Here is a 12,921-nt window from a genome sequence, read left to right on the forward strand (position 1 = left end):
ATTGCAGGGGCCCAAACAGCTGCAACACACATCGCGTTTCTACAGAATGATCTGCCAACGTTGCTCGAAAATGTCCCACTGGAAACGCATCGACATATGTGGTATCAGCATGATGGTGCACCTGCACATTCCGCAATTAACACTAGGCTGACTCTTGACAGGATGTTCGACGGGCGTTTCATAGGACGTGGAGGACGCATAAATTGGCCAGCCCGTTCTCCTGATCTTACACCTCTGGAGTTCTTTCTGTGGGGTACGTTAAAGGAGAATGTGTACCGTGATGTGCCTACAACCCCAGAGGATATGAAACAACGTATTGTGGCAGCCTGCGGCGACATTACACCAGAATGAGATTTTTCACTCTGCAGCGGAGTGTGCGCTGATATGAAACTTCCTGGCAGATTAAAACTGTGTGCCCGACCGAGACTCGAACTCGGGACCTTTGCCTTTTGCGGGCAAGTGCTCTACCAACTGAGCTACCGAAGCACGACTCACGCCCGGTACTCACAGCTTTACTTCTGCCAGTACCTCGTCTCCTACCTTCCAAACTTTACAGAAGCTCTCCTGCGAACATTGCAGAACTAGCACTCATAAACCAACAACTATTGTGAATAGGTCCAGCAGATGTGAGGTGTGGCATAACGTATCCCAGGACAATATTCTCCATCTCTATGATCGAGTCGATGCCATTACCATCTATGGAGGCTACATCGCTTACTAACATGGATGTTTCAGCATGGGTTGGTACCTAGTACCCCAGAACCACTTGTGGTTTTGATCTGTAAATGTAATCATTTCATGTATTGCATTTGCACTTTTGCAATAATAAACCTTGAGTAAACTGAAAACCTCTAAAAGTGTATACTGTTTTTTTCAGCTGTGTGTGTCTATATATATATATATATATATATATATATATATATATATATATATATATATATATATACACTCCTGGAAATGGAAAAAAGAACACATTGACACCACTGTGTCAGACCCACCATACTTGCTCCAGACACTGCGAGAGGGCTGTACAAGCAATGATCACACGCACGCCACAGCGGACACACCAGGAACCGCGGTGTTGGCCGTCGAATGGCGCTAGCTGCGCAGCATTTGTGCACCGCCGCCGTCAGTGTCAGCCAGTTTGCCGTGGCATACGGAGCTCCATCGCAGTCTTTAACACTGGTAGCATGCCGCGACAGCGTGGACGTGAACCGTATGTGCAGTTGACGGACTTTGAGCGAGGGCGTATAGTGGGCATGCGGGAGGCCAGGTGGACTGTAAGTAGGCTGTTTATGTTTTCTCTATGTAAGTAGGCTGTTTATGTTTTCTCTATGTAAGTAGGCTGTTTAGGTTTTTTTATTGGTAACGCCACCTCTGTATGAAAATCACTGGCTGTGCTGTGGGTAGTCTGTGTCTGCTTTGCATTGTTGTAATACTCGCCATTGTAGTGTTAGGCAGCTGGCTGTGAACAGCGCGTAGCGTTGCGCAGTTGGAGGTGAGCCGCCAGCAGTGGTGGATGTGGGGAGAGAGATGGCGGAGGTTTGTAATTTGTCATGAACTGATATATATATTATGACTTGTGATGATATTAAGGTAAATACATTGTTTGTTCTCTATTAATATCTTTCATTTGCTAACTATCCCTATCAGTAGTTAGTGCCTTCAGTAGTTTGAATCTTTTATTTAGCTGGCAGTAGTGGCGCTCGCTGTATTGCAGTAGCTTGAGTAGCGAAGATTTTTGTGAGGTAAGTGATTTGTAAAAGGTGTAGGTTAATGTTAGTCAGGGCCATTCTTTTGCAGGGATCTTTGATAGTCAGATTGCGTTGCGCTAAAAATATTTTATGTCAGTTTAAGCACAGTCATGTATAATTCTTTAAAGGGGACGTTTCAGGACGTACCGCCGAATTGCTCAACACGTGAGGCGTGAGGTCTCCACAGTACATCGATGTTGTCGCCAGTGGTCGGCGGAAGGTGCACGTGCCCGCCGACCTGGGACCAGACCGCAGCGACGCACGGATGCACGCCAAGACCGTAGGATCCTATGCAGTGCCATAGGGGACCGCACCGCCACTTCCCAGCAAATTAGGGGCACTGTTGCTCCTGGGGTATCGGCGAGGACCATTCGCAACCGTCTCCACGAAGCTGGGCTACGGTCCCGCACACCGTTAGGCCGTCTTCCGCTCACGCCCCAACATCGTGCAGCCCGCCTCCAGTGGTGTCGCGACAGGCGTGAATGGAGGGACGAATGGAGCCATGTCGTCTTCAGCGATGAGAGTCGCTTCTGCCTTGGTGCCAATGATGGTCGTATGCGTGTTTGGCGCCGTGCAGGTGAGCGCCACAATCAGGACTGCATACGACCGAGGCACACAGGGCCAACACCCGGCATCATGGTGTGGGGAGCGATCTCCTACACTGGCCGTACACCACTGGTGATCGTCGAGGGGACACTGAATAGTGCACGGTACATCCAAACCGTCATCGAACCCATCGTTCTACCATTCCTAGACCGGCAAGGGAACTTGCTGTTCCAACAGGACAATGCACGTCCGCATGTATCCCGTGCCACCCAACGTGCTCTAGAAGGTGTAAGTCAACTACCCTGGCCAGCAAGATCTCCGGATCTGTCCCCCATTGAGCATGTTTGAGACTGGATGAAGTGTCATATCACGCGGTCTGCACGTCCAGCACAAACGCTGGTCCAACTGAGGCGCCAGGTGGAAATGGCATGGCAAGCCGTTCCACAGGACTACATCCAGCATCTCTACGATCGTCTCCATGGGAGAATAGCAGCCGGCATTGCTGCGAAAGGTGTATATACACTGTACTAGTGCCGACATTGTGCATGCTCTGTTGTCTGTGTCTATGTGCCTGTGGTTCTGTCAGTGTGATCATGTGATGTATCTGGCCCCAGGAATGTGTCAATAAAGTTTCCCCTTCCTGGGACAATGAATTCACGGTGTTCTTATTTCAATTTCCAGGAGTGTATATATATATATATATATATATATATATATATATATATATATATATATATTCTTGTCCAATTAATTCAAAATTTTGTATGATACTCTGATAAACATTTAAAGTGACATAAGTGATATATTTTAATGACGATGTACAGGCTTTCTGTGAAAACTGACTGCAAGAAAGAAATGCTGTGCTGCGAAAACTTGTAGCTTCATTTTCTTTTTCACTTTTAGTTTTAACTATGATAACAGAGTATTTAAACCATTAGACATTATAAACATTTTTAAATGTATAAGCAACAATGTGCTGCTTTGTTTTCTTCCTTGCAGTCGGTTTTGAATGAAAATAGGAAAGTTGTATTTAGGGCTCATCAGCTTGTGATTTTAATACTACTATGGAATCTGAATTGTCCAAAACTTTGTTATCCTAACTATTTGCATATTAAAATTATGCAAAATACTGTCACTGAACTTAACATCCTCTCAGACTCAGCAGCTAGAGAGGCCTCTCTCATATCCCTTCACACTGTGATCACAAATCTAAATGCATGGGGCTGTGAGATGATTGTAACTGACCCAATGATTTCTGGCCACGGTGCATTAGTTATGGAACCATCCACAAGAGATAAAAATCAACTGACTGTAACGTGGCATTCTAATGGTATATTCACAAAAAGGGTCATAATAAGGAAACATTAAATGCTTTTCAGACAGCAGTATCCGCAGTAAAGTGGCAGCCTGGATTACGGTAAATGGCAGCGACTGGCGCATTTAAAGGGTTTTCCATATCATCAAAACCAAATTTGATTTTGAGTATCCACAGTAAACCAAAAAAATTTCCTGCACACATGACACAACATGGCCACAGTGTGAAAGAAAAAACGTGGTATGCTGACGAGTTGAAAAATTAAAATATCATCATACTGCTATTACATGATCACTACAGAACAACAACAGATCCCAGTGTAAATGAAGTGTTCTCCAGCAGATATTACAGAAAGAATGTAGAAGAAGCCAAAAAGAAAAGCAATGATAGGTTCATTGAATGTTATAAGACGATTTCCATAGATCGCTGTTTAGAATCTAACTCGAAACAATATTTTAACTTACTTGTGAAACGATTCGACAGTCCTCTCATATGGAAACCAAATCACAATTACAAAACTTCACCACATCAATCAGAAACGGAATATTACTGCGTTTTCCTTGCTGTTTACATGCTCTTACATTTACAATCGCTGTTCACACACATCATGCCAAAAAGATATTTTCTAGTTAATGTGACCAAACACTTTTTACTTCATTAGAAACAATGTTTTTATCTTTTTATTGTCTTGCTAGGATCCTTATTGTTTAAACTTTTGCAGTTTCATCATCTTACATAGGACAAAGTAAGTCTGCTTCAGACACTAAAGTGAGTTTACACTCACAAACATCACCGCCCTGACATTTGTGTCACCCACACATTGTACATGCTTTGTATCTCACCGTATAATCTCATGGTCCTACACCTCATTGTATTGTGAAGGTATGGTGATATCTGCACTACTAGCAATGCTTCCCAAAAAAGTGAATTGTTCACTCGCAAAGTAAATGCACTTATTCACTGTTGTCCACCTCTCAGACAAAGACTATTGTAAAGCTATATATAATAAATCCCACAATCGAAACATATATTACAATCAGTTCATGCTAACATTTTCTTGTATTTCACGTGAAACTTTTAAAAATACATGACTCTTCCAGAATTCAAACATGTAACATCTTTCACTGCAGTCGAATGCGCTATCTGTTGCTCCACGGAATGATCGATGGATGAAATAGAGCTTCTGAGTGCCTTCTACACAGGAAATCAGCACTAAGTTTTGCCAAGGTTAATTTTGTTGTGCTTTGGGTCGTAACTCGTGAATGATAGTTGACAACCTAGCTATAATATGTGGACCCATCTGCAAAACTTCTACAATTCTTTAGTTTTGAGCGAGTTTAATAATGTTGCAGGGAGCAGGGAAAAGAATGTCCATCGTTGCACATATCGTCGCTCTAAATAGGTGTAGCATAAACACATTAACCATAGCCAGCCTCCCACTATCAACATTCACAAAATTCCTCTGTATTATTTCTTAGAAGTTTTAATTGCGTTTTTCATCACTAAACAGCTAAAGAATTTGCAGTAACAGTACATAAAAACCTTGTAACTTCGACTAACACTCCTAAAACACAAGTATAGCTTCATCTTACTCCTAGCCTGTGACATCACCAGAGCATCAGGCAATAACAGAGCGTTTTCGATCACATGACCAGATCTTGATATTTAATGATTTACATAAAGATAAGAGAGATTTTGTGAAATACTATTTTGTGAAATACTATTTAAATGTTATAATCAACCAGAGTAACAACAATCTGAACCATATTTTTAACATATGAAAATCGCCTAACACATGCAATAAGGAATACATAGACATCCAAAGCTGTCAACTCTCTATGATGCAGGACAGTTTTTCAACAGTAGCTATTAAAATGTTTAATCATCTAAAAACTAAAATACAGTCCTGGGACTTTGTGAAATTTCGAGGAAAAATGTCGCAAAATCTCCATTAAAAACCACTGTAAAGTTTAAATAAGTTCTTTGACAGCGAAACAGCAAACTGGACTCCCCAAACAATGCAGTGCTATATGAAGTGAAGTGAACATGTACTTGTTAAAAAATTTCTCGCTCTATATGTCATTTAGTGTTATGCTATACTTATGTGAATTTGCTCTGTATTATTATGCATACTTACTCTGATCTATTGTTGTATTTAACACTGACACAGTCTATCCATCTTGACTGGCGAAAGATATAGCTGTGGTAAATGGTCGCAACTGATTTATCCGTTCATCTTAACCTTTTTGTGGTCCAAATTTATTTTATATGTGGTCAAAAATAAAAGTTCTAAAACTGCCTTCTGTGATGATCAATAATACACTTCCACTACCAAACAAATTTAAGTTGAACAGTTTTGAAAATTGGTATGGCACAGGTGTCACACGAATGTAACATGTTTTCATGTGGACCTAGGATTTTCAGAGTTCAGTTTTTGTTTGTAGAGTGATTTCATCACCATGAAAAATATGGAAAAAAGCATAACAAATCATAACCAACTCACATTTATTCCCAAGACAGTTAAAAATGTGAAATACAACATACAAATTTTCAACTTACAAAGTCAAGATGGATTTGACATATCACATACCTGTTTTTTCTACAGTTTATGAAATTTTCTGGGTCATGTACATCCCACTAAATACAAATTGTGCCCGTATTAGTAGATTTACTGAGGAGTTTAGTGTTGTTTCAAAACAATGTGGATGTATAAGAAAATATAATTAACTCAGACATCTTTAGAACGGAGAAGGTGGTGATTTCATCTGTTTTTCGTGGAACCCACATGTGCCAGTTATAAATATACACCGCCCCATTTGATTGGTCACAGTATTCTATATGGATCCACCACATGACACGTAGTATTTCTCTCGAGGTTCCGAAAGCTCCCCGGTAGATATGTCGCGACGCTTAAAATTGCGTATTAGGTTTGTGGGACATGTGTCCCATCGACCACAATAGTGTTAACCGACTTCGATTCCCAATCAAGGTTTTGTTTGCACGAACGATAAACAAGGCTCGACGTCAGAGAAAGAGATGAAAGGGGGATTAACAGCAGGGGAGGGGGCGGGAATGGAGAGAGAGAGAGAGAGAGAGAGAGAGAGAGAGAGAGAGATGGACGGTAAAGGGGGTAAAGGTGGTAGACAAAGACGGAGGAAGGAGATCAGGACGTAAATGCAATTCCCATACATATTTAGCAGTTGCGGAGCATTGTCGGGTTCGCCAGTTACAGATCGATAACTGCATCGTCTGCAGAATTCTGAGGTTATTATCAAAACTGTCAGCCAAGTCATTAAGGTAAAAATTAAAGGTGCCAGTTCACTTCCCTGGGGCATGCCTAAGTTATTTGTACATTTGTAGATGATTTTCCATCAAAAGTAACATTCTGCATTAACCCTAGCAAGAAATATTAAATTCAATCGCAAATTTTCGTTAATAAGCGTTTGTGTGATACTGAGTCAAATGTTTCAGGAAATCAAGAAGTACTGCATTTACTTGGCTCCCTTGATTGACGGCATTCGGGATGTAATTAGTGTGGACTACAAACATCCTGGTTCCCGTCTCCAGTATTCACTCCATAGATTTTCCTATTCACTGTATGTGCGTGGGTAAAACAGTGAACTGTAGTACAACAATGCCATCAGCAGTGTGTGAAGTGTTTCATTAATTACGCTCTATAAAAATATAATAAGGATGTATGGGACAACAGATTTTTCAGAGTAAGATGTTTGTTTTCTTTTCATTAAAGTGATTCCGTGTGCTTCATCTTCATTCTGATTATGCCTTGTTGTTAGACATTGTTTTGATGAGACGAGGGTCTTGTGTAATCATCAATGGATGATTCATTACAATCACATCACGAATACAAGTTTGAAAAGTTCAAGAATCCATATCATGGAATGTATTGATATAAATGTCTCTCTTTAAACAAGATAGACTGAACTGGTACATTTGTTACACGAATTCAGTATACCGTGTATTGTTTGCGCAGTGCCGTCTCGTCATCTTTGCAGTTATTTGACTCTCATATACGTTTTCGTGGCTCAAATAAAGAGTAGTGATACTCTTTAATTTCCTACCGGCGTAGGCTTTACAATTCAGAAAGAACGCCATGACGTAAACTGTTTTGGTACCACTCCATCTATGAAGATTTCGCCTTAAAAATGAATGCCCCAATTATGGGTAATACTAAAGTATAGAGTATAGCTGCTCAAATTTCCAAATGCGGAATATAAAGGGTTTACGTACTGTAACGATGGTCTTTCATGATTAATATTAAAATAAGTGTATAATACTGGAATAGTGACTTGAGTTTAGAGAGAAGAAAATAGGTTTGCGGATGCCTAAGATTCATAGATTTAAATTCCGTCATTGTTAACTTACTGCTTATGCTTTTACCTAATGTTTCCCAACAATTTTAATGCTTTGCCGACAGCTTACAAAGGAAAAATCAGTCTTGGATTTCCTTAAAATTAGAATCGTATTGGCAGTCGTTTACAATTCTGTTTATAGTACTATAGTATTATTCTACCGCCGAACATAAAAAAACCGGTAGTGATAAATTTCATTATCACTGGTACAGCTATTCCCAGTCCTTGACATTTTATCCAATGACTTTTTTCTTTTACTGCCTTTAACCTGTACCCTTAATTTAATTTATATTCTTGTGAACTCCCATGATGAAAACACGAAAACAAAACGAACAGCAGAATTACAAAAAAGTATGTCCTACTTCGCTGTATACAGCAGACGGCGTTGTGTAAGTATACAGCTAAGGTGGTGAAACTTGCCGTGTCCTCGGTATAGCCGTGATCGTCTAGTGGTTAGGACATTGCGTTGTGGCCGCAATAACCCAGGTTCGAATCCTGGTCACGGCAGTGGTGAAACACTGTCACGGCGAGGACTTCATTTTTACAAGCAAATACGAAAATTTTGTTAATCAATGCAATGAATAAGCTTTTCTCTAAAGTGCATCAGTCGCGTAATTTTTTTTAAAAACACTATAAAAAAATGACCTGCCAAGATTGACTTCTGAGAAGCGCTTATTCATTGCCTATATCTAAAGACAACCGCAAGGTCTGTCAGAACGGAACAAAGCACTAATAATTATTTTGAAGTACTGAAGGCTTTTCGCTTGATAATAAATAGCACAACAGTTGGAATAACAGTGGAAGTAATAATGTAAATGTTATTCATTACAGCAAGTTTTAACACTGCACAAATTGTTACTTTGCCCAATTCCACAGCATTAGTCAGTATACGATCTTGTATTCATGTGCCTGCTAGTTGAAACTCGTAAACATGTGAGAAAAAATTCAAAAGAGACAAATAAGAACTGTAATACTCATTAGTGTAATACAAAGCAAAAAGAAGGGTTTCATGTCCACATAGTGAGGAATCAGCATTTAATACTACCTCTACAAATTCTGCTATAGATATTTGTAGTAGTCTTCCACATTAAGTGTGTAAAATATTTTTCATCATTTTCACTATTTAGTGAAACCTAAAGGGCATTCTTATTGGACCACTACTTTTGTTCAGCAGCAGAATATGTAGAACATATGAATACAAGGGACATGAGTCCCACAATCTGGAAAGATTTTTAGATTTATAAATAAATAAAATAAGTTGTATTTCTGATAACCAGCAAGGCAAGTACATTTTCCCTCCAATTCAGTATATTTAAAGCCATACCAGTATCTGGATTTTCTAGACAGAACTTTACTAGGTACTGCTTCTTTTACTTTTTAGAAGGTAACAGCATTACTATCGAATTAACAAATGATCAAGAACTCAGGAAATGTTTTTCTGTTCTGGTTTTATTTTATTTCAAATTAGCATTGGTTTGCCAGTTTACAAATTATCTATAGTTTGATATAAATTTGATAACTTTTATCTTGAAACCTCCTACAGGATTAAAACTGTATTAAACGTGCAAACAAAGTTGACATCCGGTACGGTGGCTGATGGGAGCAACTGTACATGGGAAATGCTCACATCAGCCACTACGTCGAGTGTCAACTTTGTTTGTGCTTTTAGGATGCCAGACTGAGTAACAGTTGTAACCTCACAGAAGGTTTCTAAACAGGGCACACTCTTTTGCAGATTCATTCTAGAATTTTGATCTTATTGTTTATTTAAATCTCAAAAAGTAACAGTTCAGTGATTTCACTGCAGAGCTTACTAACCAAATGAGCATTCATAGTTATTGGCAATGAACTCCATAGAAAGGTTTCATTAAAATTTCAACAAAGTGATTCCAGATATAAGAAAGGCTATGTAATCAAAACATGTATCAGGGTGAAGATGTAATTATTATGAAATGTGTAATGGTTAGTGGACTTGATTTTAATGAATTAGATCAATCTAGTGCAAACAAAGTTTTAGTTGTTTATATTACAAAAAGATGATCAAAGAAATTAAAAATGGTTTGACACATCCAATCACATTTTGACATGGATTCCTCAGAGAAAGTCAATTAAAAAGACCATGGAGGGATTTTTTTCAGAAACAATATGAAAAGCAGCAAGTAAGCTGAAGATGCAAAAAACTGATGAGTTAGGAAGCTTCCAGAAAATGTAACACAAAATACTGTTAAATTTTTTGCAAGAACACAACTTTTTCCAGGCAAACAAACTGATTTTCTCTTCCAGCAGACAGAGAAAAACCTCAGAACCAAAAGTAGACTCTACTTACTACTTAGCATTGTGAAAGAATTATTCATATGTCAACAAAACAGAAGTGGACCTGAAGGCACTTTCAGAATTTTTTTAATTATGTCCAAAGTAATGTGTGACTGTAGATGCAGCAGTCTCTCAAGTTGTTTGCTTAAATACATGAGAATCTAAAACTAAAGCTGACACGCAGCTCAGTGAAAGGAGATTATAAGGTGTTGGTTTGCAAAATAAGTGTGTTGTCTGGAATCAAAAGACTGAATGCTTCAGTGCTGTGCAGAATATTCAGAAACTCTGAAAAAAATTGTGGAAAATACATTTGAATCTGGAAAAGTTGTTGCTGTGGTCTTCAATCCAAAGACTGATTTGATGCAGCTCTCCGCACTAGTCTATCCTCTGTAACAGGCGTTCCCAAACTTTTCATCTGGTGGAACAGTTTGAGAATCCTGGTACTTTCACGGAACATCTCATTTATTTTGAAGGTTAATAAAATTATAAAAAATGAAAAATAATTGTTTTATTTATTCATTACTTCAGTTTCAAAGCTTAACTAATAACACAGAATCATAATACAGTTTTTAAAAAATAAGAAAACAATCCAAAAAAATTGCCGTGTTGTTGATTGTTTTTTTGTGGTGCACTCATTCACTTCCCACTGAACACCAGAGTTATGTGAACACAATTTGGAAAATTCTGCTGTATAAGTTTCTTGTGAATTGTGATTTATTCTTCTCATAACATACAGATGATAATCAATCATAGATGTGTCTCTGCATAACAAAGCAACATACATCTATTTCAATCTGCTTACTGTATTTGCAGTGTGGTCTCCCTCTTCAGTTTTTGCCCCCACACTTCCTTATATAACCAAATGGATGATTCCTTGGTACTTCATAATGTATCCTACCAGTCAGTCTCATCTTTTAGTCAAGTTGTACTATAACTTCCTTTTTTTCTCTAATTCATCAAAAATAACTAGCGTTTAAAATATTCGATGTTTTTTTCTACCCACATTACGCTTTTTTCTAAGTTTGATTCAGTAAATCCCCATTAGCTATTTGATCTATGCATCTAATCTTTCACATTCTTCTGTAGTACCACATTTCGAAAAGCTATTCTGTTCTCATCTGAATTGCTTATAGTCCATTTTGTGTACAAGGATACACTCGAGAGAAATATCTTCATGAAAGACTTCCTAACACTTAAATTGATGTTTGATATTAATATATATTTCTCTTTGTCAGAAATACTCTTCTTGCTACTGCCAGTCTGCACTTTGTATCCTCTCTATTTCGGCCAACATCTGTTAATTTACTGCACAAATAACAGAACTCATCTATTAATTTTAGTGTCTCTCTTCCTAGTGCAATCCTGTTAGCATCGCCTAGTTTAATTTGACCACATTCCATTATCCTTGTTTTACTTTTGTGATGTTCATCTTATAACCTCTTTTCATGGCACTATCCAATTCATTTAACTGCTCTTCCACATCCTTTGCCACCTCTGAGTTAAAAGCCCAGCGTTTTTATTTTTCTCTATGAATTTTACTTCCCTATGAAAATTTCTCCTTGATTACGTTCACAGCTTGCTCATTGTACACACCGTATAACTCTGCTCTCAACTACTGCTTCCCTTTCATGTCCTTTGACTCATAACTGCAGTTCGATTTCTGTACAGGCTATAGACAACCCTTCACTCCTGGTATTTTATCTTTGCTACATTTGGAAATATCAAAGAGTATATGCCTGTCAACATTGTCAAAAAGGTTCTCTAAATCTACAAATGGTATAAATGTAGGCTTGCCTTTCTTTAACCTATCTTGTAAGATTAGTCATAGGGTCAGTATTGCCTCAAGTGTTCCTATATTTCTCTGGTACCCAAACAACTGTCCCCGGGGTTAGGTTCTGCCATTTTTCCCTTTTTTCTGCAAACGATTTGTGTCAGCCAACCAAGACTTATAAATTGATAGTTGGTAATATTCACACATGTCAGCCAAGTCCTTTCTGGGAATTGTAATTATTGTATTCTTTTTAAATCTGAAATATTTTGCACTCGTGAAGGAATAGTTTTGTCATACAAGGATCAAAATAATCTTAGGAAATGTCGTCTATTCCAGGGGCCTTGTTTTGGCTTAGGTCTTTCAGTGTTCTGTTAAATTCTTCTTGCAGTATCATATCTCCTATCTCATCTTCATTTAATTTCTCTTCCTTTCCTATAATAATTCATTCAAGTTCATTTTCCTAGTAACCTTAAAAATATTTATCCTAAAGATATAATTCAATTTAAGCAATGGATTCTTACTGACCAAACACACTTGAAACTACACAGCTGACTGCGGAAGAATTTATTGAAGTAGGAGTAACATAAGTTTCATCTCTTTTTAACCATAATGACACACCTAAGTATCACTTAAAGCATTCACAAGTAATTAAAGAAGACCTCATAAAGGACCTCAAGCTGAGTGAGTTGATTATACTGGTGGATTTTCCTTTATTGTTCAAGATGCAATTCAACTATTTCACTGGGAAAATAACCAAGAAACGCTGCACCCATTTGCCGTAATTACTACAAATATAAATAAAAAGCAATTAAAAAGTACCAGCTACCAGTATAGCATAATCAGTGATAGTAA

The 12,921-nt window shown here is 38.3% G+C and overlaps 2 non-coding genes across 2 annotated transcripts; one reads left to right on the forward strand and one right to left on the reverse strand.

The window, feature by feature from the left end:
- Window positions 1-412: 412 nt before the first annotated feature.
- Window positions 413-487, reverse strand: Trnal-caa. The gene has a single exon. It is a non-coding gene; the product is annotated as a tRNA-Leu (tRNA).
- Window positions 488-8,420: 7,933 nt separating this feature from the next.
- Window positions 8,421-8,492, forward strand: Trnah-gug. The gene has a single exon. It is a non-coding gene; the product is annotated as a tRNA-His (tRNA).
- Window positions 8,493-12,921: the final 4,429 nt, after the last annotated feature.

The sequence above is a fragment of the Schistocerca piceifrons genome, chromosome 7, assembly GCF_021461385.2.
Source record: "Schistocerca piceifrons isolate TAMUIC-IGC-003096 chromosome 7, iqSchPice1.1, whole genome shotgun sequence".
NCBI classification, from domain to species: Eukaryota; Metazoa; Arthropoda; class Insecta; order Orthoptera; family Acrididae; genus Schistocerca; species Schistocerca piceifrons.